The following is a 25241-nucleotide window of genomic DNA, read 5'->3' as shown; positions in this document are numbered from 1 at the left end:
AAGACTGTGAGAGTGATTTCGCCCTTTATTGTTGCAAAGGAGGAGGAGGAGGCGAGAAAGAGAAGGCAGGGATGTTAACCAGAAATGCGTCTGGTTGGCTACCCTACTCTGGGGGACGGGAAAGAGGGAATAGAAAGATGAGATAGAGAGAGGAGGGGGTGGGGGAGGAAGGACACGGTGAGGTCGCGCACGCACGTGGAGGGCCTGAGCAATTCAAAGGCGTTCACATAGGCCAGTCTTCCTCAAGTAAGACAACAGTGGCCGTCACAGCTTTGTGGGCTGACGAGCGATGGGGACGGTCTTCAAGGAGCACCTGCACGGACAACGGTCGATCGTCAAGTCGTCGCAATGCGTTCGATAAAGTTTGTCTTTCCGACTGAAATCAATCGCAGTGACACACTAAACTGTTGCTGTGTTGTTGCAAAGACTCTGACAGAGACTATAGGACCAGGTTACAAGGCGGCGAGGATGACCAGCGGTGACCTCCTTCTGGAACTCCACGATAAGAAACAGCGTGATAAACTACAGAATCTAGTGTCGTTTGGAGACTTTTCTGTGACTGCGACCCCGCACCGCACCATGAACACCACCCGCGGTGTTATTTCTGATGACGACCTGTTGGAGCTCACCGAAGGTGAACTTTTGGAAGGATTCAAAGAACAAAATGTTTTGACTGTAAAACGAATCAAGATGAGGCGTGATGGCAAGGAGCTAAAGACAAAACATATAATTCTTACTTTTAATTCTAGTGTTCTACCGGAGACCATTGAAGGCGGATACATTAAATTACGTGTCAGGCCATACGTGCCAAATCCTCTTCGATGCTTCAAGTGCCAAAGATTCGGCCACAGTTCGCAGAACTGCCGAGGCCGTCAGACTTGTGCGAAATGCAGTGCAACTAAGCATCTCTCTGAATCATCTGAAAGCTCACTCCACTGTGTGAACTGTGATGGGGAGCACGCCGCATACTCGCGGTCCTGCCCATCATGGAAAAGGGAAAAAGAAATTGTTACAATCAAGGTAAAAGAGAATATATCATTTAAGGAGGCACGTAGGCGGGTTTCATACCTGCCAAAGAACACCTTTGCCCAAGTGGCGCGTCAGGGGGCAGCGTCGCAACGGCTTCCGGCGGCTGTACGGCCCACACACAGTGAGCCGACAGTGACGCCATCCGCCCCCTCGGCGGCTGCAGCTAGCGCTGCTCCGCCAACTCACAAGAAGGGGCCATCGACCTCCGGGCTGGTGACCCCAAGGGCCTCGTCCCTCGAGGCGAGGCCTTTTCGTCAAACCAACTGCTCGCAAGAGCGCGTGTCCAGCGCCTCGCAAGAGGCTATGAACACAACAACCAGCCAGACCGTGCCACTAGCGCCTAAGGAGCCGCGAGAGTCTCGCGATCGCTCCAAACAAGAAAAACACCGCATCACGGCGCCCGGAAAGGGCTCTGTGATGTAATTCCTCTTTTTAACACACAGCTCAAAAACCACATTCAACATGAATATGCAAATACTACAGTGGAATGTCCGAGGACTCCTCCACAATCTCGATGACATTAATAAACTCCTACATAAGTATAATCCAAATGTGCTGTGTGTCCAAGAAACACACCTCAAACACACGCAAACAAAGTTTCTCCGACAATACGCCATTTTTCGTAAAGACCGCGATGACACAGTCGTGTCTTCCGGTGGTGTGGCTATTGTTAGAGCACTGCTCGGGCTCGGGCTTACCCGAAAGCCCGGGCCCGGCCTGGCCTATGGGACGGGCGGGCCGGGTAGAGCAGTTTTTTCACGGGCTCGGGCCGGGCTCGGGCATGGCGTGTGGTTTTTGACTCGGGCCCGGGCCGGGCTCGGGCTTTCTGGTGGTGTGCATGTAACGTGCAGCGAGTTATTCTCGCGCGTCTCAACTCTGAAAAACATTATTTTTCGGTCTCGGGCCGGGTTCGGGCCGGTTTCGAGTCGGGCTCGGGCCGGGCTAGGGCCTAAGGTAAAGGGGTGGCCGGCCGGGCCGGGCGGGTAACGTAGATTATTTACGGGCCCGGGCCGGGCCCGGGTCTCGCCATAAAAGTTTTGATCGGGCTCGGGCGGGCCGTTCAACGTAAAAACGGGCCCGGGCCGCGCCCGGGCTGAAAAAATCGGCCCGTGCAGTGCTCTAAGCGGCAGCCCCTTAACCGCAAAGGTTCTTCGAGTGAGGCTTACAGTCGCCCATTTAGCTTAGCCGAACTTAAAGCTTCTCTCACATGTTGCAACAATTAGACGCCAGGTGGCTATCGTATTATGCATGAAATGGTTACATACCTACACCCTGAAACACTGAAAACACTCTTATCTCTTGTTATTGCCACGTGGGCGGCTGGGTGCATCCCGTCCTCATGGAAAGAAGCCATAGTCATGGCAAAGACTTAAACAAGGCAAAGACCCGTCCTTAGCCAGCAGCTACAGGCCAATAGCTCTAACAAGCTGCCTGTGCAAGCTGTATGAAAAAATGATAAACCGGCGTTTAATCAGTTTCCTAGAAAATAACAAAATACTAGACCCCTTCCAGTGTGGCTTCCGAGAAGGTAGGTCGACAATAGACCAACTTGAGATGCGTTTATTCATATACAGTTTTTACTTGCTGTATTTATAGATTTAGAGAAAGCGTACGACACGACATGGCGCTTCGGGATTCTGCGAGATCTTTCTGCGATGGGGGTCCGCGGAAATATGTTAAACACAGTCGAAAGCTACTTGTCTAACCGCAGGTTTCGCGTAAGAGTGGGCAATGTTTTATCTAGAACAATCACCCAGGAGGCTGGCGTGCCGCAAGGGGGTGTACTTAGTTGCACACTCTTCATTGTAAAAATGAACTCCCTGCATACAGTCATTCCACGCAGCATGTTTTCTTCTGTGTATGTCGATGATGTACAGATAGGTTTCAAATCATGTAACATCACTATCTGTGAACGACAGGTGCAGCTTGGATTAAACAAACTATCTAAATGGGCGGATGTAAATGGGTTCAAAATAAACGCACAGAAAAGTACATGCATACTCTTCTAAAACAAAAGAGGCGTGACACCGGTGCCAAATCTCACGATCAATCGCAAACTATACATGAGCAGTGAACACAAATTCCTGGGCATAATTCTGGACTCTAAGCTTACCTTCATCCCCCATCTTAAATATCTGAAGACAAAGTGTCTGAAGACTATGAACCTTTTAAAAATTCTCTCGCACAGAACATGGGGTAGTGATCGAAAATGCCTGCTTAACTTGTACAACAGTCTTGTCCGCTCGCGCCTTGATTACGGAGCTATAATTTATAACTCCGCAATGCGAAGTGCATTAAAAATACTAGACCCATTTCACCATTTGGGTGTACGCCTCGCCACCGGTGCTTTCCGAAGAAGCCCGATCCAGAGCCTCTATGTAGAGTCGAACCAGTCGTCACTCCATCTGCAGCGTTCATATAGCAGTTTCACATATTTTCTGAGAGTACAGGCAAACAATGAACATCCTTCTTATTCCACCATAAACGATATGACCACTGCTGCACTCTTCCTTAACCGACCTGCAGCGAGGAAACCGTTCTCTTTACGTGTAAGGAATCTTAGTGAGCAAATGGGTGTTCCAGTGCTTGAACAGCGTCCTATGGCTCCTGCTAAACTGTTACCACCGTGGCAGTGGCAGATAAAAGAGTGTAACACATCGTTCGTAGAGGTCACGAAAGACGCTCCGGAGGCACACATTAAAATGCATTTCTTAGAGCTTCAATCCAAGTACTCGTGTACAGAGTTTTACACAGACGCTTCTTGGCCACATACCGGGGTTTCGTACGCAGCCGTCGGCCCATCTTTCTCGGAATTCGGTGTACTCCACCCGGAAACGAGTCTCTTTACGGCTGTTCGTCAGCTGATTGTCGGTTGTTCATCATATAAGGAAATCAAAACTTCTAAAAGCAATTGTATTTACAGACTGCCTAAGCGTCCTGAAAGCCCTGATGTCACTCTGCAAACACAAAAATCCTGTACTCACTGAGCTCTATTCCACTCTATGCAAAGCGTATATATCAAACCAGCATGTCATTACATGCTGGGTGCCTGGCCATAGAGGCATCGAGGGCAATGTGCTAGCAGACCAGTTGGCCACATCAACTAGATCGCCAGCTAATAATCCTGCCGCTGCTATTCCCTCCACAGATCTGAAGCCTTTTTTTTGCGAAGGAAACTGCGAGGCCACTGGCAGCGCCTGTGGGAATCTGAAACAAATAATAAGATTCACTTGATAAAGCCACAGGTAGGTCTTTGGCCCTTTGCACCGAAAACACGGCGAACTGATGTCCTATTCTGTCGACTCAGAATAGGACATACATATGGCACCCACAGTTTTTTGCTGACTGGCGATGAACCACCTACCTGTGGTAGATGTGGTGAGAGGCTGACCGTCCTCCATGTCCTTCTGGAGTGTCGGGAAGCCGAAAGGGAGAGAAGGAAACATTTCCCTTTACCATACCACTACTATATCACTCTTCATCCCATGATGTTTATTGGTGAAGAACCTTTTTTTAATAACAAAACAGTCCTCAGTTTCTTGAACGATGTTGTGCTACATGTTATTAGCCCAATAAGTTGGTAGCGCATCCTCTCTCCAGAGCATGCTGCTGTGATAGTTTATTTTTATAACACATGCCTTCAGGCCCTTGTGCTTCAGGGGCTCTGTTTAGGCACTTGTGCTTCTGACCAATTCTTGCATCTGTTATATTTTATAAAATGTATCATTCTTCCTCAATGCATTCTTCATTTTTATAATACACCTCATTGGTCACTGCCATGATTTTAGTACATGTATATTTTAGGCACTTTACAGCGATTATTCTTAGGCCCCTTTACAGCCACGCCTCATGTACTTCTCAGAAGTCATCGCTCCACTGCAAACTCACAAACACTGGCATGGCGCTCTTTGGCCATAACTGGCCCTTGCGCCATTAAACACTATACATCATCTTCATCATTTGCAGTGCGAGCAGCAGCAGGTCCAGCGCCAGGACAATGACGTCATCACTTGGTCACGTGGGTTTTAGTACCATTGGATGTTAACGCCGGACGCTCGCCGGATTTCCCGCTTCATGGGGCATATATTGCTTTTGCATTAATTATTACTTGAGGGAACTGTGGCACTATAATGTCTGCGTGTGCTGCAAGTAGGCAATTAATTCAGCCAGCATGGAAATGATAGTTAGTGCAGGGATTCGCCTGAACTTCGTTCTTTAGGCTTCGAACGGCTTTATGACTTTGCAAACTCATAATGTTCAATAAAATACCGCGTTTTAAAAAAAAGTTGCAGTTTTGCCAGATAGGGGAAGCATCGATTGCAACAGCAAATTATTAGACAGCTATACGAAATAAGGATAGTAGTTTTATCGGCTGTGTATATTTGTAAACACCCATTTATGGTTGATCCACACAACGGACTAAATCCGTCTTTTCCGCGACGGATAGTGCACGACGTGACTACGCGTCACGGATTCATTACGTCCGTGCGTCGCCCGCGACCCCCACGGACGGAAAATGCCGAACTATTTTTCCCTTCCGGATTCTGGCAGTCGAATGCGGCGCATTTATCCTACGATGCGCTATAAGTCCGGCAACAAGCTCAATTTACAGCCTCTGAGATCTGCCTAGGCCGCTGCAACGTCTTCGAGGCCATGTTCAGCCAATACAGCCACTCTAAGCCTACACGCCAAGAAATTTAGCATGGCTCTTGGTAGCGGTGCCCAATCGTCACGAATACTTAGTGGTCGAAGCTTCTGCACACAAATTTAAAGCAAATAAAAGCGTCAGTTTGAAAATTACGGGCCACACAGTGAACGACGACGACTTGATAGGCTCGAGGCGGACGGCAGCAGCTTTGGGCGGTGCCGCCAAGTTTATTTTTCCGGCGCGGTCGTCTACTCGCCCCGTCCGTCATCTGAATGCGTTTTGCTGCCGGACGGGCGGCGGAATAACCGTCCGCGCAACAGATTTTCGCGGAGCCGAACGTCGTGTGGAACCACCATTACTTTAGTTAGTAATGATAATGTCATTAACAAGCGCGATGCCACGCGCACACAGGCAAACATCGAGACATCTCACTCGATTACCGCAGACACTCGCTGTCAAAACGCCGGTATGAGGAAGCGCGACCGAAAGCAGTGAGCGAATTGACTTCCGGAATGTCTCGCTTGAACGCGAACACAGCACACACGAAGCTATCAGCCCTCGGTCACCTAGACTCTGTCCTTATCGCAGATCGCCTTCAAGATAGGGCCCGCGCGGCCGCGTTCAGCCACGCCATACGCAGTCGCCGTCGGGGTAGAACCGGGGTAGCGCAAATGCATGACTTGGAAGCGAATTGAACCAGTTGTAATGAAATTTAGATGTGTGCACGGTCTCCGAAAGCAATCTAACGGCGCTGCAAAAAGAAGGGGTCCAGCCGCGACAATCATCATCATCATCAGCCTATATTTATGTCCACTGCAGGGCGAAGGCCTCTCCCTGCGATCTCCAATTAACGCTGTCTTGCGCTAGCTGACTCCAATTTGCGCCTGCAAATTTCCTAACTTCATCACGCCACCTAGTTTTCTGCCGTCCTCGACTGCGCTTTCCTTCTCTTCGTATCCATTCTGTAACTCTAATCGGCATCCATTTATCCATCCTATCCATTACATGGCCTGCCCAGCTACATTTTTCCCTCTTAATGTGAACTAGAATATCGGCTATCCCTGTTTGCTCTCTCATCCACACCGCTCTCCTCATAACAACAATGAGGGCACCACCACGATCAGCGCGGACGTGAGATTGCTGAGGCATATAACACAGTAAAGAACAAGAACATGTGTCTAAGTCAGGCCGTCAGTTGCCCTATAAAACCAAGAGATCATGTTCATTGATTGCTCGTGAATATGCAATTTTTTTAAATATGATTCCACGTGGCTTATAATCGCTGTCTATGTACCTTTTTTCTTCCAATAAACACTTTCAGTTGTTACACCGGCGCTTCTCCTGTATTCTTTCTCGTATTTCGTTTCAATGTGCGCTGCCCAAGAATGGATAGCTTCCAAATCGCCCGTTTTTCAATCCTTCTGGATTTAGCTTTTTCGGACCAACAATCACACAAAACAAAACAAACACCTGATTTACCAATTTGCCGACCGCAGCGAATTCACGTTTTCATTCACGGCAGTGAAAAGTTAACCGCCCAACGTCCTTCAAATCGCGTGACTCGAAAGCCATTAGACGTAAGGTAACCCCATTATTGCCTTCTTCAGACCGTATCAGAGCACCACACAAAAGAAACTTCGCCGATCGCACTAACGGCAACAGAACTTGCGTGTAAGACACCGCACATGTTGCCGTCTGCAACACAGTACGAGCAGATGTGATGGTGTCGACGGAACTGAAAAAACAAACAAAAAAAACATGCTGAAACTCCCCTGGAAGTTGTCTAAATATGCGTAAGCATTGTGCCACTTGCTCATCGCCATGCAGGCTGGTGTCATTATAAATGTTACGAAACTTTATCCGGCCAGTACAAACGACAGCGCTGCGGCGACAACAACTGCTGCGCACAACGGCGCAAGGTGTATTGATGACACAGAGTCCTGCAGCTGGCGGCGCCACAAGCACAGTACTACAGGTGGCGCAGCCAGGTGCGCTCATTATGAACCGGGACCAACCGTACTCTGGCGGTGGCTGCCTATGGCGTGGCCGCGCGGACCGTATCTTGAAAGTGATCTGCGATGTGGACAGAGAGTGCCGACTGCTGATATAGCTTCGCACGCTGTGTTCTCGCCGCTTACTTCGCATTGAAGAGAGACGCGCGGGCCGCCATCTTGAAAGCGATCTACGTAGCAGCTGCGCGTTTGCATACTCGGCGTGCTCTATATGCTATAGCGCTGTGAATCCCTCAAGAAGAGCCAAAAAAGTGACGGTTGCCTCTTCACTTAGCGTTTTCTTGTGCACCTCACTCATGTTGAGATCAAGCTGGCAGCGCGGTCTGAGTAAATAGAAATTCGCGCGCATCCATGACTCGCCTTTCTCGCTGCACCACCGCAATAGCACGTGCGGTCACTGCTGCACAACAACAGCGCACGTGGCTTCAAGCTGACAATTAACACGCCATCGTAGCCACGCCAATCTGTCCAATGTTGACAGATTTGACGCTGACTACGCTAAATTGACGTCAGACGACCGCCAAACGGACGGATGGAAATACCGGCGAGCATTTTCAATCCGGACCGCGAGCGGAGGAGGCCGGACTAGGCGAGGGCGGCACGTTTTGATGACGGTCACGTGATACGCCATCCGCTGCGAAAATTCCTCCTCCGTCCGGCCGTGTGAATGCACCTTTACGGGACGTTCGGACGGACGGACAGCTTTCTCGTTGGGTAAGCATAGAAATGCTTACGCATTTAAAAACTGTCTGTCCGTCTTGTAAGACAATCGCTTTCATGGTAGAGCCCATAGCAGCGAGCGAATTCACCTTCGCGCTGCCTGTCGCTTTAACCCGAACGAGGCGGCGAGAACACAGCTCTCACGAAGGTCTCAGTACTCGCCGTACACGCTGTGCGTCTCTCTTCAACGCGAAGTGGCGGAAGCATAGCGCGCGGAGCTTTCAGCATTCGGCACTCTGTCCGCATCAAAAATCGCTTTCAAGATACGGCCCGCGCGGCCGTGCCAGAGTGCGTTTGATCGGTCAGTGCCGCCGCCGGAGTCCTTTTATCATGGTTCATGCATAATGGTTCGACACGGATCGATAAGTCGCTAAAGAGCGATAGCGGCTTATGATGATCGAAACGTCATCAGTGCACCTGACGCCGCCACCTGCAGTACTTTGCTTGCGTTATATCAATGCACCTTGCGCAGCCGTCCGCACCAGTTCGGGTCGCCGCAGCGCTGTCGTTTGTATACTGGCCGGATCAAGTTTCATAACACTGATAATTACACCGGGCTGCATGAACCGTACTCTGGCCAGCCGTACTCCTAGATTCACGCAGATTCTCCTAAATTCACGCAGAAACTCCTAGAGGAGCTTCTGCGTGAATTTTACGCGTTGGGTAAGCATAGAAATGCTTTTACGTTTAAAAATCAAGAAAAGGAAGTCGTGACAGGCAGCGCACGGACGCTCGCGTGCTTGTTTCCCTGGATACAGCACGACAGCAACTACGTGACTGCTCCACCAACAAGGAGGCGCGGAGAAACTCGCCTGCCCTCGCTCACTGGCTCGGGCGGCAAGATAAAAGCATGGCGGTATACCTTTAATTTTATTCGGGGGGACCTATTGATATTTGCGTTGACATATCGGGCAAGCCTGTCTCCTGTATCATTGACTGAGGTGGGTGACCACGCAGTGCCGTTGCCTGGCGAGGGACCGGGAGATGGCGGTGGCCATGTGGCTTGCTGTCCGTAAGTGGCACTCGATGTCACGTAGGAACTAGGTTATCGTGACACTATGAGTAAGAACTGCGTATCCCATGTACCGAGCTAACGCCGCTACGGGGCAAAATGTTGAAAGATTGAGTGTGTGAGAAGATTGGCGTTGATGTACGAATTGATCTATTGTGTTGAGTTGGACCTCTGTCTTTAAAGTCGGAACCGGAGTCATGCGCAGCCGCCCCGTGATGGCACCGCGTAGCGAACCGATTAATGGATCAAACCGTTCTCATTCTGCCTTCGTGAGATGGTAGAACTGAGCCTGGTGCACGAGGCGTGGATGGAGTACAGAATTGATAAGATGGCATCCCACGGTGGTGCATGACCCTCCGTGGTTGCTCAGTGGCTATGGTGTTGGGCTGCTGAGCACGAGGTCGCGGGATCGAATCCGGGCCACGGCGGCCGCATTTCGATGGGGGCGAAATGCGAGAACACCCGTGTACTTAGATTTAGGTGCACTTTAAAAACCACAGGTGGTCCAAATTTCCGGAGTCCCCCACTACGGCGTGGCTCATAATCAGATGCAGCCGATCGGTGTTATTCACCTGATGTGTCCCCCCTAAATATGAACATACAATTTATTTCAATTGGCTTTGGTCACTTAATTTACTTCTACGCTTGCGAACGCCCACCAATCCACTGCATTTAGTAATACCGCAGAACCCTCAGCGTGTGCACCCATTCAAATTGGTTTTGTAATGAATGAAAACAACGCCAATTTTGTGAGCGCTATATGAAGTTTGCGGTGACCACACATTGTTGTGAAGCACAACAATCCGAAGACTACCGCAGTGAAGGCCACCGTTGCTTCACCATGCACGGAGCCTATGCGTCGTGCAGCAGCGAGCCGCGACCGCTAGTTCTTGAATATTAAAGTGCGTTCTAGAAGGACACTTTTGAAGCAACTTTCCTACCTTCGAAATCGCTAAAATGTATCCAATTGTTCATTCAATTTCCTTAAAAGTCACCGGTCGTTAAACAGAGGAGTTCCTAAATATACGGACTAAATTACTGAAATGGCAACACTAATTATTGCAGACCTGTAAATTATCAAAAGCAACGTTGATTTTGTGTTTTCAGGGATAGGTTAGACTTGGCCTCAGCTGTTGTTTTGCTGTATTTGTGTGTGTTCAGCCTAGAGCAACACGCCTACTTAGCCCCCTTCCCCATTTCTGACATTGGGGGGCGAGAGGGCGGGATTACTCTGGTATTTTTTTAAGTGTATATAATCCTTGGCGTTTCAATATAACACATAGGCAGGATTTTAAGTGAAATACCTCGCCAGAAATTAATAATTCACCCTTCTGTCGGAGAGAGAGAGAGAGAAAGCGAAGAGAGGAAAGCAGATAAATTTCCGGTTTGCTACCTCACACAAGGGGTAAGGAAAAGGGGGAATAAAAAGTCGAAAAGAGGAAGAGAGTGAGCATTGTGTGTGCAGCGAAGCACCATGGCATCAAAATCAAGTCCCATAGTTGATGATGTGCGTTGAAGACATCTGACATGAACCAAGGGCCAGTGGTCGTTGCGTTGTTGGGCCGACACCCTTCTGTCGGCCTTCTCATGTCAGCTGTACACATGCTCTGCCGGGAAAAAAAGCTTTTTTGGAATGTTTTGTTGTTACTGAAGTTTTATTGTACATTACATTTTTAAGGCACGTGCACCGAGTTCCTCCAGCAGTCCAGAGCCGGGCCCATTCATGCAATCACGGGCCCGGGCTCCAAACGGCGAGTCCGGGTTGGGCCTGGGCTGATAGGTTCGGCCCGTGCAGTGCTATAATTGAAACTCTCATCTCACTGACATCTGCCAAAAATTTCGCGAGCAAGGGATATATTGTTACAGGGAGAATACATATACAATGGATATATTTACAAGGTAAGGCGCCCAACGCTACAGCAATCGTTCAGGAGAGCGCGTGCACACCAGAAAGCCACGCCGTCGTCGTCGTCCAAGTACTGACCAAAGGATCGCCGCTCGTGACATTACCCGCCGGCGGCAGAAGCACCATCCCGGTGCAATTAGGGCCCTGGCCGAGAGTGGTGCGGTTTAAGGCGAGAGACATGGACTATCTCACTCGCGATTGTTGCAGAGGCCGACTTAGGATTTAGCGGAGCGATTTCATAGGTCACATTAGTGACTTTGCGTACGACGCGGTAAAGGCCAGCATAACGGGAGAGGAGTTTATCGCATAGGCCAACGCGACATGACAGGAACCACAGCAAGACGAGCGATCCTAAAGAGAAGTTCACCTCCCGGTGTCGGCGGTCTTAGAGACATTTTTGATTGACCTGTGAAGCCGACAAGCGATCGCGGGCAACCTGACGGGCGATGTCAGCACGGGCAAGAGCATCACGAGCACAGGCAGAGGATGTGTCTTCGTGAGGATGAAGTATGGTGTCCATAGGCAATGGTGGATCGTAGCCAAACAGTAGATTAAAAGTTGAGTAGCCAGGTGTGTCGTGACGAGAAGAGTTGTAGGCGAAGGTCACAAAAGGCAAGTTATTGTCCCAGTCTAGGTGGTCCTCAGACACGTACACAGCAAGCATATGTGTGAGAGTACGGTTGAGGCGTTCAGTAAGGCCGTTTGTCTGTGGATGGTACGCAGTGGTGAACTTGTGATTGGTCGAGCAAGGAAATCGGCTACATCAGTAGCACAGCTGGTGGGAAGTGCTCGTGTAACAACGTACCGCGTTGCGTAGTCAGTAGCGACTGCAACCCATCTATTGCCAGTGCTTGACATGGGAAAAAGGCCCTAGAAGATCGAGTCCCACCCGGAAAGATGGTTCATCAGGGATGTCGAGGGGCTGAAGGCTGCCAGCAGGCAGTAGGGCAGGAGTCTTGCGTCGCTGGCAGAGGTCAGAAGCCGCAACGTACTGTCGCACAGAACGGTAGAGACCAGGCCAAAAGAAGCGCCTACGGATGCGCTCATACGTGCGTGACACGCCTAGGTGTCTGGCCATCGGCGCATCTTGAAGCTGGTGCAAAACTGTAGAGCGATGATGCGCGGGAACAACAAGCAAGTGCTCAGCGCCGTCATGCCGGGCCTTGTAGCGGTGTAAGGTGTCGTTGTGGAGCACAAACCTCCGCAAGGATGGGCCAGGGTGTGGTGAGTTGAGACTGTCTATAATAGGCCGCAAAGATGAGTCTCGGCGCTGTTCGTCAGCTATGTGGAGGAAGTCTGTAATGGCCAGAACAAAGGTGTCAGGTTCATCTTCCAGTATATCATGGGGATCGACCGGGTATCGTGACATGCAGTCAGCGTCTTGGTGAAGCCGTCCAGATTTGTAGAATACAGAAAATGAGTACTCTTGCAAGCGGAGTGCCCAACGGCCAAGGCGACCAGTGGGACCCTTGAGCTAGGAAAGCCAGCAAAGTGCATGGTGGTCTGTAATAACTGAAAAGTGCCTGCCATACAGGTATGGGCGGAATTTTGCGATGGCCCAGACGAGTGCTAAGCACTCGCGTTCTGTGATCGGCTAATTTTGCTCCGACGGCGACAGAAGGCGGCTTGCATAGGCGACCACGCGTTGGAGGCCGTGCTGCTGTTGTGCAAAGACGGCGCCTATACCGTGGTCGGTACGAACGTCCCTGCTGTCTGATGGGTCGAAATGTACTAGAACAGGTGGGTTCGTTAGGATGGCAGCGATCGATGAAAAGGCGTCCGCTTGGTCACGACCCCAAGTGAAAACGCCGTCCTTCTTGAGTAGGGCAGTTAGAGGGCGGGCCACTTCCGCGAAGTTCTGGACAAAACGACGGAAGTAAGAGCACAGGCCAAGAAAACTGCGGACGTCCTTGGCCGACCGTGGAGTAGGGAACTGACTAACCGCATGGACTTTATCAGGGTCTGGCTGTACACCTGCAGCGTCAACAAGGTGGCCGAGTACGCAGATTTGACGGTGCCCAAAGTGACATTTCGAAGAGTTAAGCTGAAGACGAGCACGGCGAAAAACATCAAGGACGGTGGACAGGCGAGTGAGATGGTTTTCAAACGTAGTCGAAAAAACGATAACATCGTCCAGGTAGCAAAGGCATATGGACCACTTGATGCCTCGAAGAAGAGAGTCCATCATGCCCTCGAAAGTAGCAGGGGCGTTACATAGGCCAAAAGGCATCACTTTAAATTGATAGAGGCCATCAGGAGTCACGAAAGCGGTCTTCTCGCGGTCTTGGTCGTCCGCAGCGATTTGCCAGTATCCTGGGCGCAAGTCGAAAGAAGAGAAATATCTGGCGCCGTGCAAGCAGTCCAGTGCATCATCAATACGCGGGAGAGGATACACATCCTTCTTGGTAATCTGGTTGAGGTGGCGGTAGTCTACACAGAATCTCCAGCTATTGTCCTTCTTTTTCAAAAGTACGACTAGAGAGGCCCAAGGACTGCATGAGGGTTCAATTATGCCTTTGTCCAGTATTTTCTCCACTTCCTGTTGGATGACAGCACGCTCCGGAGCTGACACACGGTAAGGCCATCGCTAAATAGGACTCGCATCGCTGGTATGAATGCAATGGGTGACGACGGAAGTCTGGCCCAAAGGACGGTCGCCAAAGCCAAAGATATCCTCGTAGAAAACCTGCACGCGGCGAAGGGCAGCGGACTGTGCCGGTGCGAGATCTCCTGATATCATGCGGGCGAAGTGGTCACAGGACGAACCTGACTGCGATGACGGCGGTGAAAAATCTGGTGGAGGTTCTGTGGTCAGGGCAGAAACCGTGTGGCCGGCAAATGGGGTCAGATGAGCGAGTGATATGTCGTGAGAAGGAACTTGCGTCTAGTAGCCAAAATTGAGGGTGGGAAAGGAGGTGCCGTTGTTTGTAACTGCCACCACCGTATGGGGGGTCACGACGTTGCGTGTCATGGCGACCTCAGGTAGGGCAGACAACGTAGTCGCCATCGGGTAGGGGCGCAACGGCTGAAAGCTGGACGTATATTGCGGCTTGCGGAGGCAGTCGAAGAAACTCGACGGAGCGTAGGTGGGGTGGGCCGGCATCGACGTTGTCGGGGCACGAAGGAAGTTATAGCCGGAGAAGGCCCGCGGAGCAGTCGATAAAGGCAGCGTGTATGGACAGAAAGTCGATTCCCAAGATGAGGTCATGGGGGCACTATTCTAGAACAGCAAAAAGAACAGATGTGTGGCCACCAGAAATGGTGGTGCGTGCAGTGCACATTCCAAGTACGGCAGGTGTACTCCCGTCGGCTACTCGGACGGTAGGTGATGTTGCGGGCGTCAGCACTTTCTGGAGGCGGTGCCGGAGGCTCGATCTCATTACAGAAATTTGTGCGTCGGTATCAACAAGACCGGTAACTGCCACACCATCAACCATAACTTCCAAGAAGGTTGCATCGGGTATAAGGGACAATCAGAGGATTTTCAGGCCGGGTAGTAAACGCAGCGTCACCTCCGGGGGCTGCACTGGCTAGTTTTCCGAGAGGCGGTCAAAGGGAGACCGAGAGCGGCGAGGTTGGGGCGAGCGGGACTGACGGCGCTGGGGCGATGGTGAGCGGCTGATCCGGTTTTCCCTAGGAGGACGTTCAGCACTTGAGGCCTCAGGACGGAACGACGAGGCATGTGGTGCACGGTCCGGGCGATTGTAAGTGTTTGGTCGATAGGACGTGGGCCAGCGGCTGCGGCAATGGCGGGCGATATGTGCAATCCTAGAGCACGTGAAGCAGATGGGCCGGTCATCAGGTGTGCGCAAATCGGCTGGATTTCGATAACGTGGCCTGAAGGTCGTGTTCGGTCTTGCAGTAGCGACGACAGAGGCGACCGGGTTGGTAGCAGCATGACCGTTATCAAAGGGGGGTAAAATGCCCATATTCGCGACCTCTTGGCGAACAACGGCCTGAATTAGCGAAATCGGAGCCAGGTTGTTGTTTTGCATACCGTCATGAGGGGTAACGGGTGCCATGGCCTCGAGTTCTCGACGGGCGATCCTGGTGACGTTTTCTGGAGGTTGCGCTTGCCGAAGCGTGGCTAAACCTTCGCATGAGGACGCTGACAGCCGTATTAGGAAGTCGGTCTAAGCGGGAGTGATACGTTGACTTTTGGTCAGCTCAAAACGACGACATTCAGCGATGACCCACTCCACCGTAGAGCAGTTCTTACACAGTAGCAGATTGAATGCGTCATCGGCTATGCCTTTCAGTACGTGGCCCACTTTGTCCGCTTCAGTCATGTCCTTGTCGACCTTGTGGTACAGGGACAACACGTCCTGAATATGCGAGATGTACGGCTCCGTGGACGTCTGAGCCACAAATTACGAGCTCCTGCTTGGCCGCTAGTTGTGGTCCGATAGGTCCCCCAAATAGATCGCGTAATTTCTGCTAACAGACGTCCCAACTTGTCAGATCTGCCTCATGCGTCTCGAACCAGAGTAGCACAGTGGCCCGCAAATAGAAGATGAGATTCGCAAGCATTATCGTCGGGTCGCACTTGTTAGTGCGGCTGACGCGCTCATACATTGCCAACCATTCATCGACGTCCACGCCGCTTGTGCCGTTGAATGTCCCGGGGTCACGAGGGTGCAAAAGAATGACCAGTGACGGGCCTTGCTCACACTGGGTCGCTTGGTTGGTCATTGTGGTGGCAGCAACGCGCCGTCCGCTGCGAAGATCCAGTTCCCGGTGTTGTAGCGAGCGTACCTCGCACCTCCACCAAAGATGTTACGGGGAGAATATATATACAATGGATATATTTACAGGGTAAGGCGCCCAACGCTACAGCAATCGTTCAGGGGAGCGCGTGCACACCAGAAAAACCACCCGTCGTCGTCGTCATCGTCCAAGCACCGACCACAGGATCGCCGCTCGTGACAATATATGAGCCATCGTACTATATTACGTTGGTTAAAATATTTCCCTTTCCCTGGCCAGGATCCCTACAAAGTACCATTAAAATTAAATTATGGGGTTTTACGTCCTGGAACCACCATATGATTAGGAGGCACCGCGTAGTGGCGGACCCCGCAATAATTTTGGCCACGCGGCGTTCTTTACCGCGCCCGCAATGCACGGTAAACGGACGCTGTTGCATTTCGCTCCATCAAAATGCGGCCGCTGCGGCGGGCACTTGAACCCACGCCACCTCGCTTAACAGCGCCAAAGCCACTACGCCACCACAGCGGGTTACGGAGTACTATTATCCACGCAATAGGGTGCTTCGCTATGACATTGCTGTCTGCGGTTATTTTGTTTTTCGCTGGTAAAGCCATATGATATAATTCATGCCACGCAATAAAGACTGCTGGCGTGTTTAAGCGTTCCAAATGCTTATTCCTAATGGTAGTCTGAGATAAGCTTTTCTTTTGACTAATTTTAGTACACCCAAATTAGGCAAAAATATGTCGAATCACTCGTCGTGGCGGCGTAGTGGCTTTGCCGTTGCGCTGATAATCCTGAGGACGTGGGAACAAATCGCGGCCGTCGTGGCCGCATTTCCATGGGGGCGGAATGCAAGAACACCCTCGTACCCTTCATCGGGTGCACCGTAAGGAACCCTAGTATTACGGCTGCCCCCCCCCCCCCCCCAAAGCGTGCTTAGTAATATTATTGAGGTTTCGGCATGTGCAATCAATGAATCTACTTGATATTTCATAGGTTGGCATCTAGTACTAAGACCGAAGTCTCACTAGCAGGCAGCATAATAAAAATAATACTGACAACTTATTAGAAACAACGCAGGATATTAAAACGCGTATACTGCATTGCTGTGCATTTTGCTGGTGACCGTGTTTTTTTTTTCACCAGCTAACTCTTGCAAAGATATTACCGTGCGCAAGACGGCGCCTTATCGGAGTTTTCTCGAACGTTGTCTCCAACCGTATAAAAAATAACTTTGCGCAACCAGAGTGTTCTCGCGACGCTACTAGTGATATACAATCTGAAACTTCTTTTGGGCTGAGTTATTGTCATTTTTGTTGGGTCATGTTCATGACTATGACTTCAATCATCATCCTTTAGCCTTTTTTTCACTTAGTACCGCGTCCGAACCCATTTCATTGGTTTTTGAGTGTTCATCTTTTTTCGCGAATTCATTGCCATTTTTATTCAGTAATCGTCGTGACTGATTTCTACCACCATTCTTTAGTGTTTCCTTCACTTAGTACCCACATACGAACCCATTTCAGTCGTGTCTGAGTGTTAATCTTTGTTCTAATCATGGTCATTTTTGCTGAGTCATGCTCATGACTATGACTTATACCATTATTTTTTAGTGTTTCCTTCAACACGTGCCCACGTCAGAACCCATTTGAGTGGTTTCTGTGTGTTAATGTGTTTTCGCTGCATAATTATCATTTTTGCTGAGTCATGACCATGACTACGACTTCTACCATCATGATTTATTGTTCCCTTCACTTAACACCCACGTCCGAACCCATTTCAGGGCTTCTTGAGTGTTAATATTATTTTCACTGGGTCATTGTAATTTTAGGCAGCTGTTTCATGACATACATGACACCCATGTCATGCCCTATCATTTATGATCGTCATACACTCTTGTCATACTATGCCAACTTTGGTACATACCAAGTTCACGAAACGACCATGAGAGCCCCAAGACGTAGGCGGGTAGATAGATAGATAGATAGATAGATAGATACTGTGGAAGTGGCAAATGTTCGCTATCAAATGCTCCGCATTTAAAATTGCTTACTATGATACAGCTACCTTCTACATGTAAACCTATTCGACATTTACATTCTTCACTAGCACTACGACGTGAAGATATCAACTTAAAATCCTCAACCAGAATGACTTGAACTCTGACTACATGTGACCAAATAGGCAGATTATCGTGTTTGTTCCTTCTAAAGCTCCCAGCATTCCTTAGGCCCCGCATCGTCTTTCGTGGCTTTTTATTGGTCAGGGAAATTAGCACGTTAGCGCTTGCACGAATCTCTTAATTAGAAAGTTTTAGAATAGGGGCCCCTAAAGTTTGTGGCTCCAAAGAGCTCTTCCGGTGTTAGCGTTGGGTCATGCAGGAGTGCAGAATTTCAGAGCAGGGCTTTGTGTTTGCGGATAGCGTCTTCCGCTTGCAGCGGAAGACGCTATCAAAAAAAGGCGTCAAAAAAGCTGTTATAAATATTGATATAAAATATACCATTTTATGATGAGATGAGTAATTTTGACTTTCCTGTTTTTGCGTTTAATTACAATTTCGAAGTTATTCTATCAGCAGCAAGCAAACTTGTTGCGCTTGGTTTTGAGTGACCAACTTTACGGGCCTTCGCCAGCCAAGTTAATCCGTGTTAGGCTTACGAGCAATGAAATCGACAATCGAATACAGAATCAGTGGCGTCTAATGAATCAATCTTCATTACACACGTTAGCTGAGAGAAAGCGATAACCGCATTCACTTCTCCTAGCTCACGAACTTCATGCCTTACCACGAATCGTGCCTTGTTCGTTGCTAGGCTAGAACCATCGATGTGTGCCGCCATGTTTGTCGACGCAAAGTTTTATTGCGATAGCAATTATATGGACACTTCAAGCGGATTTTTGCCCTCGGCGTTGTCGTCGTCGCTGCCGTGAGGTTCCTTATAAAGTCCAAGGGCGATAAAATCGTCGCCGCGCACCGTATGGGCGAGTGAAAGCGGCGCGTGGGACGCGCTCACGAAGAGCGAACTCACGCCGGAGAGAAAACGCAATTTCCGTCGCGTGAAAGGCCGTGGGGGTATGGGAGGGAGGGGGGGGCGATGCTGTGCTGCATATCTTGCAACTGGGCGCAAAGGGAAGTGGCGACCCTGGCGACTCAGTCTCGCACCCGAAATGAAGATATCGGAAATGCAGCGCGGGAGGGAGGTGGGAGGGGGGGAGGCAGCTTCTACTCTGCCAACAACTGCGCTTGTACTTTGCCCGACTGCGACGATCGCCCGCACCGTATCTTGAAAGCGATCTCCACACGGCTCTGACCTTTGTGTGCGCTGTGCATTCGGCCGCTCAGTTTCCGTTGAAGCGATAGACCGCACGAACCTTCGCTGGCTGCGGCGGCTGCGCTTGCTGCCAACGTTTTGACAGTGGTTGTCTGCGGTCATCGAGTGTGATCTATTATGCGCGCAGATACCACGCTTGTTAATTCAGTTAGTAAGCGAATGTGTCCAAGCTTATGCAGCCGATAAATATCTCTCTCCGAATAGCTCTCTACTAATTTGCTATCGCAATTGATGATTCGCCTTCCGGGCGAAGCTGCGACATTTTTTTGGGGGTAGCTTTTGAGGCTCCCGCTAAATCAGTTAAATAGCGTGCGCGACGCAAAACCCAAACGCAATTAGCGTCTCGCGCATGCGCAGTGGCTTCGACGCTATTTTTTTGGGGCCCCTATTCTAAAACTCTCAATTCTACGTGTTTTAATAAAGCACTTTCCACCTCTTTGTGGCAGTATTCAAATTTTTGTGACCTTATTTTGTTCTTTCCTAGGAAATCCAACTTGAGGATGACTTTTTCAAAGAAGCAAACGTAGTTATCAGCGTCCTACTTGTCGCCTGGACATCAGGGAATTTCATTGTCGCCGGCGTGCGTGATTTGGTGATGTCAAGGTCGAGCCTATCGCACGTAAGTTTTAGATTTACTCAAACTGGGCGGGTATCATGTGTGGTGTGTGACAATACTGTAGCTTCTTGTGTTTATTTTGTCCGTGGACGTTCAAGTGTCGTTGCTGTTCATAATAAAGTGACAACACTACAAAACAAACGTATTCAATCAAGCAATTGCCTGTACATGCAGAATACTCGCATCAACTTATTTATGAAAGACTTTTGCTTAAGAGACCTTTTATTTCATTGTTATTTATTTTTTTCAGATTTCTCTCAGTCATATCGACGAAGATAATATGCCCCCATTTGGGAAAATGGCGTGCGTCGCTTTGTTTCCGTAAGTAATTCAGCTAGCAAGATATTTGTGTTGTATTTTATGTGAGATACTGTAGTACTTATCTAGCCACCGAAAATTCTAAAGAATGCCGCGTTCACATAATTATTACGACGTAAAACTAACACGACGCCATGGAAGTATTTGTTATATAATGCATGTAAATTATTCATTTAGAACAGGGGAAAATAATTGCTGAGACTGCAAGCAAGTTCCACTTTCTATGCTCATTTCGAGCCGCTTTATTTCGCCAAGCCGCCTGAGTGAGAAATGGCCGAGAACATACGGCGCAAGCTCGAGATAAACTGAATACACTGGGTGTTATTACCATGCGCAGCGGTTTGTTTCGAGCAACTTCAGGAAAGGAATAGGTGAATTTGCTGATGTGACCCAGCTTTTTTTCACGCTTCCCTGTTTTCTCCGTGATGCCTGTCTGCAACGTAATTGGTCATTACGGTATCTCTGCAAGGCTGGATAATGAGTGCCCTTCGCGGCTAGTTCTAGAAACTCCCCCATTTTCAATGGGACGGGCTCATTTATTTTGGTGGTAGAACATTGCGGCAGATTACCAGAAAGTCAAAGAAACGAATGTACTGCAAGCTGTACCGCATTTCACAAGCGCAGAAGTGTTGACATTGCGGTAGGAAATTTTCTTCCTACGACGCGTAAAGTCTACCAACGCAACCCTAAGGAATCTACTAAAATTACGCCTCCTTTTTCAGGACGGGAACCCCCCGCTAAACCTAAACGTTCCAAATCGTCGGGAGATTCTCATTGTATGACAACTTAGCTTTCATTTTATGCAATCACTACGCCTTCACGTGAAGGAAAACTACTTCGTAAACAAATATTACTGCCCTGTCATGGAGGCTTAGTGGCTATGACGTTGTGCTACTAAGCACGAGGTGGAGCGTTCCATTCCTGGTCTCGGCGGCTGCAATTTAGGTGGATGAGAAATGAAAAAAATGCTTGAGTGCTTAGATTTAGACGCGCGTTAAATAGCCCCAGGTTTCGAAAATTATTAAGGCGAAAGCCTTTGGTGTCTATGTTGGCGATGACCTTTCAGTGAACTTGGCAAAAGTGCGCGGTGACGAAAAATGGCTGAGGCCGCAAATAGTTAAAATACGGCTGAAAGTACTCCGATTGGCGTCACATTTCTCAGGGAGGTTACTGTAATAAACAAAGTAAATTTGTGGCTTTGAAAGGAAAACATGGTACATTACGGTCTAAGTGGGAATCGAGCCCGGGCTTCCGCCGTGCGAGACGAGCACGCTTCCCTGAAGCCACGGCCGCTCCACGCTTGTGGTGTGGCTAGTGCGTGCCTGATTGCACACGTAACGTGGCCACGGAGACGCGCTCGTGCCTCTGCTCGCGCGTTCGTCTTCTTCCCCAGCTGGCTGCGATGCTGCTGATCATGCCACTCGCGCCCGTGCCACTGCTCGCGTGTTCATCGTCGTCTTCCACAGCTGGCAGGGGTTCGCCCTTACGTTTTACAAACGTCTAACACTTGCTGACGTTCTTGGGAGTTCCCCGCTGCTCTATGCTGCACAACCAAATCTCAGTTTCGGCATGGAAGCCCAAGATATATATATATATATATATATATAGTGCAGTAATACCCCGCTAACTCGAAGTAGCAAAAACTACTTGAAAGCTGAATTCACGAAAATACAAATATAGCCACTGCGTAAAGAAAGCCAACATAACGCCTTTCCAACATGGTGCCGGTCACTGCCGACTCCCTCACATAAGCTCAATGTACCAGGAGCGGCACTTTTAGTATATCATTTTTGCGATATTATGTGCGACCCAGCAATCGACACGTCGGTCGCGTATAGACAACGGCGAACCTCGCACATACGAGGTCTGTTAGAAAAGTATCCGACCTTATTTTTTTGTGAATACCTGATGGATATGAAACCAGCACGCTTGCATCAGCCGATCTTGAACCTTCGTGCGCATGCGCGAATTTTTTCCCGCCTGCCGATAGCGTCAGTCGCTGGGACGCAGCGTTTTAGTGAGGTAGTGCGCAGCGCTCTCGTCGGTTTTTTTATTGCAAGGAAAATGACGGAGCGACTGGAGCCACGCTACTGTATCAAATTTTGCCAGAAACTGGGCGACAGCCAAGTGGAAACCACAAGGTCGATCCGAATGGTCGCGAAGCTTCGGGAGAAAAGCGGTTCAGAACGAATTGCCACCGACATCAGCAAGGGTGGTTATGGGAGCAGCGATTACAGCGCGACTGTGTTTGGAGGGAACAAACATTGGGAAAGAAAAAAGCGTTTTTTAATTAAAGCGAGGTACAGTTTCATTCATTCAACGAAAATAAAATTCGTAATCAATTTTATATACGCATGGCGAAAAAAGAACAACTTGATCATTATCAATAAGTACCTTTTTTCAGCGCACAACGTAAGAGCGCCCACCGATACCGGCGGGCGTTGACGCCGCTATCACTTGCAATGCAATTGAAGTGGACAGAAAGGCGCACGCGTAAGGTTCACGCCCCCCTCACATGTTGTGTTGCTTTGCTTGTTGACGTTTGTCTGAATTTGGTGACGCGGGTAGTTTCATTGTTTCTTAACCTGTTAAGTCAAAAGCAGTGAGTTGCGACCGCCAGATAGTTGTTTACTATAGTTGTTTTCGTGGGACAGCGCTGGCCGACAGGCTTGGCGTCCGACGAAAGGACGAGCACTCTACGCCCAAAGCGTTCGTCGGCCTACAAAGAAAGTATGTTCCGTGCAGCGATGTGATTTCGACACCCGTATGGCTGAACAAATTTGTCCTGCATCGCTTTCCGCGCTGAAAGCTCGAAACGCCCATCAAGTCGAATGGCGGGGCATTTGAATGCGATATACAGCTCTAATGGCAGGCCTTCGAAAACAAATTTCGCGACTTTGAGAGGAAAATGACATCACTTCTGTTTTTAAAGGATACGATGTCAAATTATTTTTTCTTCCGCCGGAAGTGTTCCCGCCTCACACAGATGGCGCTAAGCCCCATAAACCGCAGATGAACGGCCATGTTTTGAACGTATGGGCTTCTATAGAAGCGTCGCCACCAGGTATATTTACCTTGGAAACCATTTGGAAGATTCAGACGGCTTTCGGTGACGATACTATGAGGAGCACACAGATTAAGGAGTGGTAAAACCGGTTTAAAGAAGGCCGCACATCGGCGGAGAGCGAGCCACGCTCCCGTCGGCCACCAACATGCCGAAATGATCAGGTCATTGGAGAAGTGAACGCTGTCGTGATGTGGGACCGTCTTGTGACTATCCGAGAAATTTCAGAAGAGGTGGGCATCAACACTTTTTCTGCACATTCCATTATTACCGAAGATTTGGTCATGAAGAGAGTTGCGGCGAAATTCGTGCCGAAGCTGCTCACGGTGGAGCAAACGCAACTTCCTGTTGAAGTCTCACAGGACATGCTGGATTCCACAAACAGTGACCCCGACTTGATGAACACCACAATCACTGGTGACGAGTCTTGGGTGTACGAGTACGTCCCGGAAATCAAATCCCAGTCGTCACAGTGGAAGCATTCTACGTCACCAAAACCAAAGAGGGCCCGCCAAGTGCGCAGCAACGTCAAAGTGATGCTGACTGCTTTCTTTGACTCCCGCGGTGTGCTACACCACGAGTACGCACCACAGGGTCAAACAATCACCAAAGAGGACTACAGGGATGTCCTCCGTCGCCTACGCGATGCTGTGCGGCGCAAGAGACCAGAGCTGTGGTCAACAGGAAATTGGGTGCATCCATCATGTCAATGCTCTTGCACATTCCTCGCACTTGATTCAGATTTTTTGGCGAAACACCAGACTCCTGTAGTTCAGCAGGCTCCTTACTCTCCTGATAGGGCCCCCTGAGACTTCTAGCTGTTTCTCAAAATCAAGACACTATTGAAAGGAGCGCGATTTCAAACAAGAGAGCACATTACGGCTGCAACGACAGCTGAGCTAAACTCCATTTCGAAAGAGGCCTTCTCGGAATGCTGCTAACAATGGCAGCACCGCTGGGAGAAGTCTGTGGAGTCCCAAGGAGACTACCTTGAGGGTGATTAGGTTTCCAACGCTCCAGTTATGCCAGTTTTTTTTTCTTCGGCCAAAGGTCGGATACTTTTCTAACAGACCTCGTATAAGCGCAAACGCACATGCATGTTGACACCGTGCTTGAAACCGAGTCACGCTAAAAATCTCGCGAACGTGCTCGGTTCCCCGGAGTTTTCGACCGAGGATAACCTACACATAACGTCGTTCTGACCACTGACACAGCGCGAAAATGAACTGCCCCGGATAAGCCATCGCTACAAAATCACGGCCCTTAAAGAGAAGGCTAGGGGGGTAGGTGCAATGCGGTTCCAAAAATCGTTTTCGCCGTTTGCAGTGCGCTGAACAATGGCCTGTATCTCTCGAAAGCGCCCTCCCGCGCGTTGACGTGCTGCCTGGCGCTTGCCGTGCGTGGCTGGCCTGTTTACAAGTGCCGACGCGGTCGCCTCTGCTCGACGCTACTCAGCCTCGCACTTATTGCGCGTTTCAGCGGTCGTAGCGACGCTCCGTCCGCGTAATCAATGGGATCAGCCAGCCGAGAACTGCAGATGAAGCTGAAGTAGAATCAAGCAAAAGGCATTGGGACATAATTGCAGGCCTGGGCCGGTATTTTGTAGCTCAGGGCCGGCTGATCCCCTTGACAACGTGAGCGGACCGTCGCTCTGACCGCTGACCAAGCGCGAAAAGTACGAAAGGCATTAGCATCGGAATAGGCATCGCTACAAAATACCGGCCCTGGTTTCACTCTTTTGCGATACCACAGATGCGCAAAAAAGTACAAAAACGTTTCGGTACTGTCTTCTTTTTCAGCGTTTTCGCACTCTAGGTTTCGAGATATCTCGAGTACGGCGCAGTGGCGTTTCGAGATAAGGGTAAATCGAT

At 49.6% G+C, this 25241-nt stretch overlaps 1 protein-coding gene across 1 annotated transcript in view; it reads left to right on the top strand.

Moving 5' to 3' along the window:
- LOC119444327 (ATP-binding cassette sub-family C member 3-like) overlaps nucleotides 1-25241 on the top strand; it is a 321860-nt gene that overhangs the window by 108844 nt on the left and 187775 nt on the right. Inside the window, exons 5-6 of the mRNA XM_049663273.1 lie at nucleotides 19857-19991; nucleotides 20239-20309. The gene's annotated coding sequence lies outside the window, so the exon portion shown is untranslated. The remainder of the gene's footprint in view (nucleotides 1-19856; nucleotides 19992-20238; nucleotides 20310-25241) is intronic.

The sequence above is a fragment of the Dermacentor silvarum genome, chromosome 3 (assembly GCF_013339745.2).
Source record: "Dermacentor silvarum isolate Dsil-2018 chromosome 3, BIME_Dsil_1.4, whole genome shotgun sequence".
Lineage (NCBI taxonomy): Eukaryota > Metazoa > Arthropoda > Arachnida > Ixodida > Ixodidae > Dermacentor > Dermacentor silvarum.
Note: the sequence above shows the minus strand (reverse complement) of the source record. Positions and strands in the feature narration are given on the sequence as shown.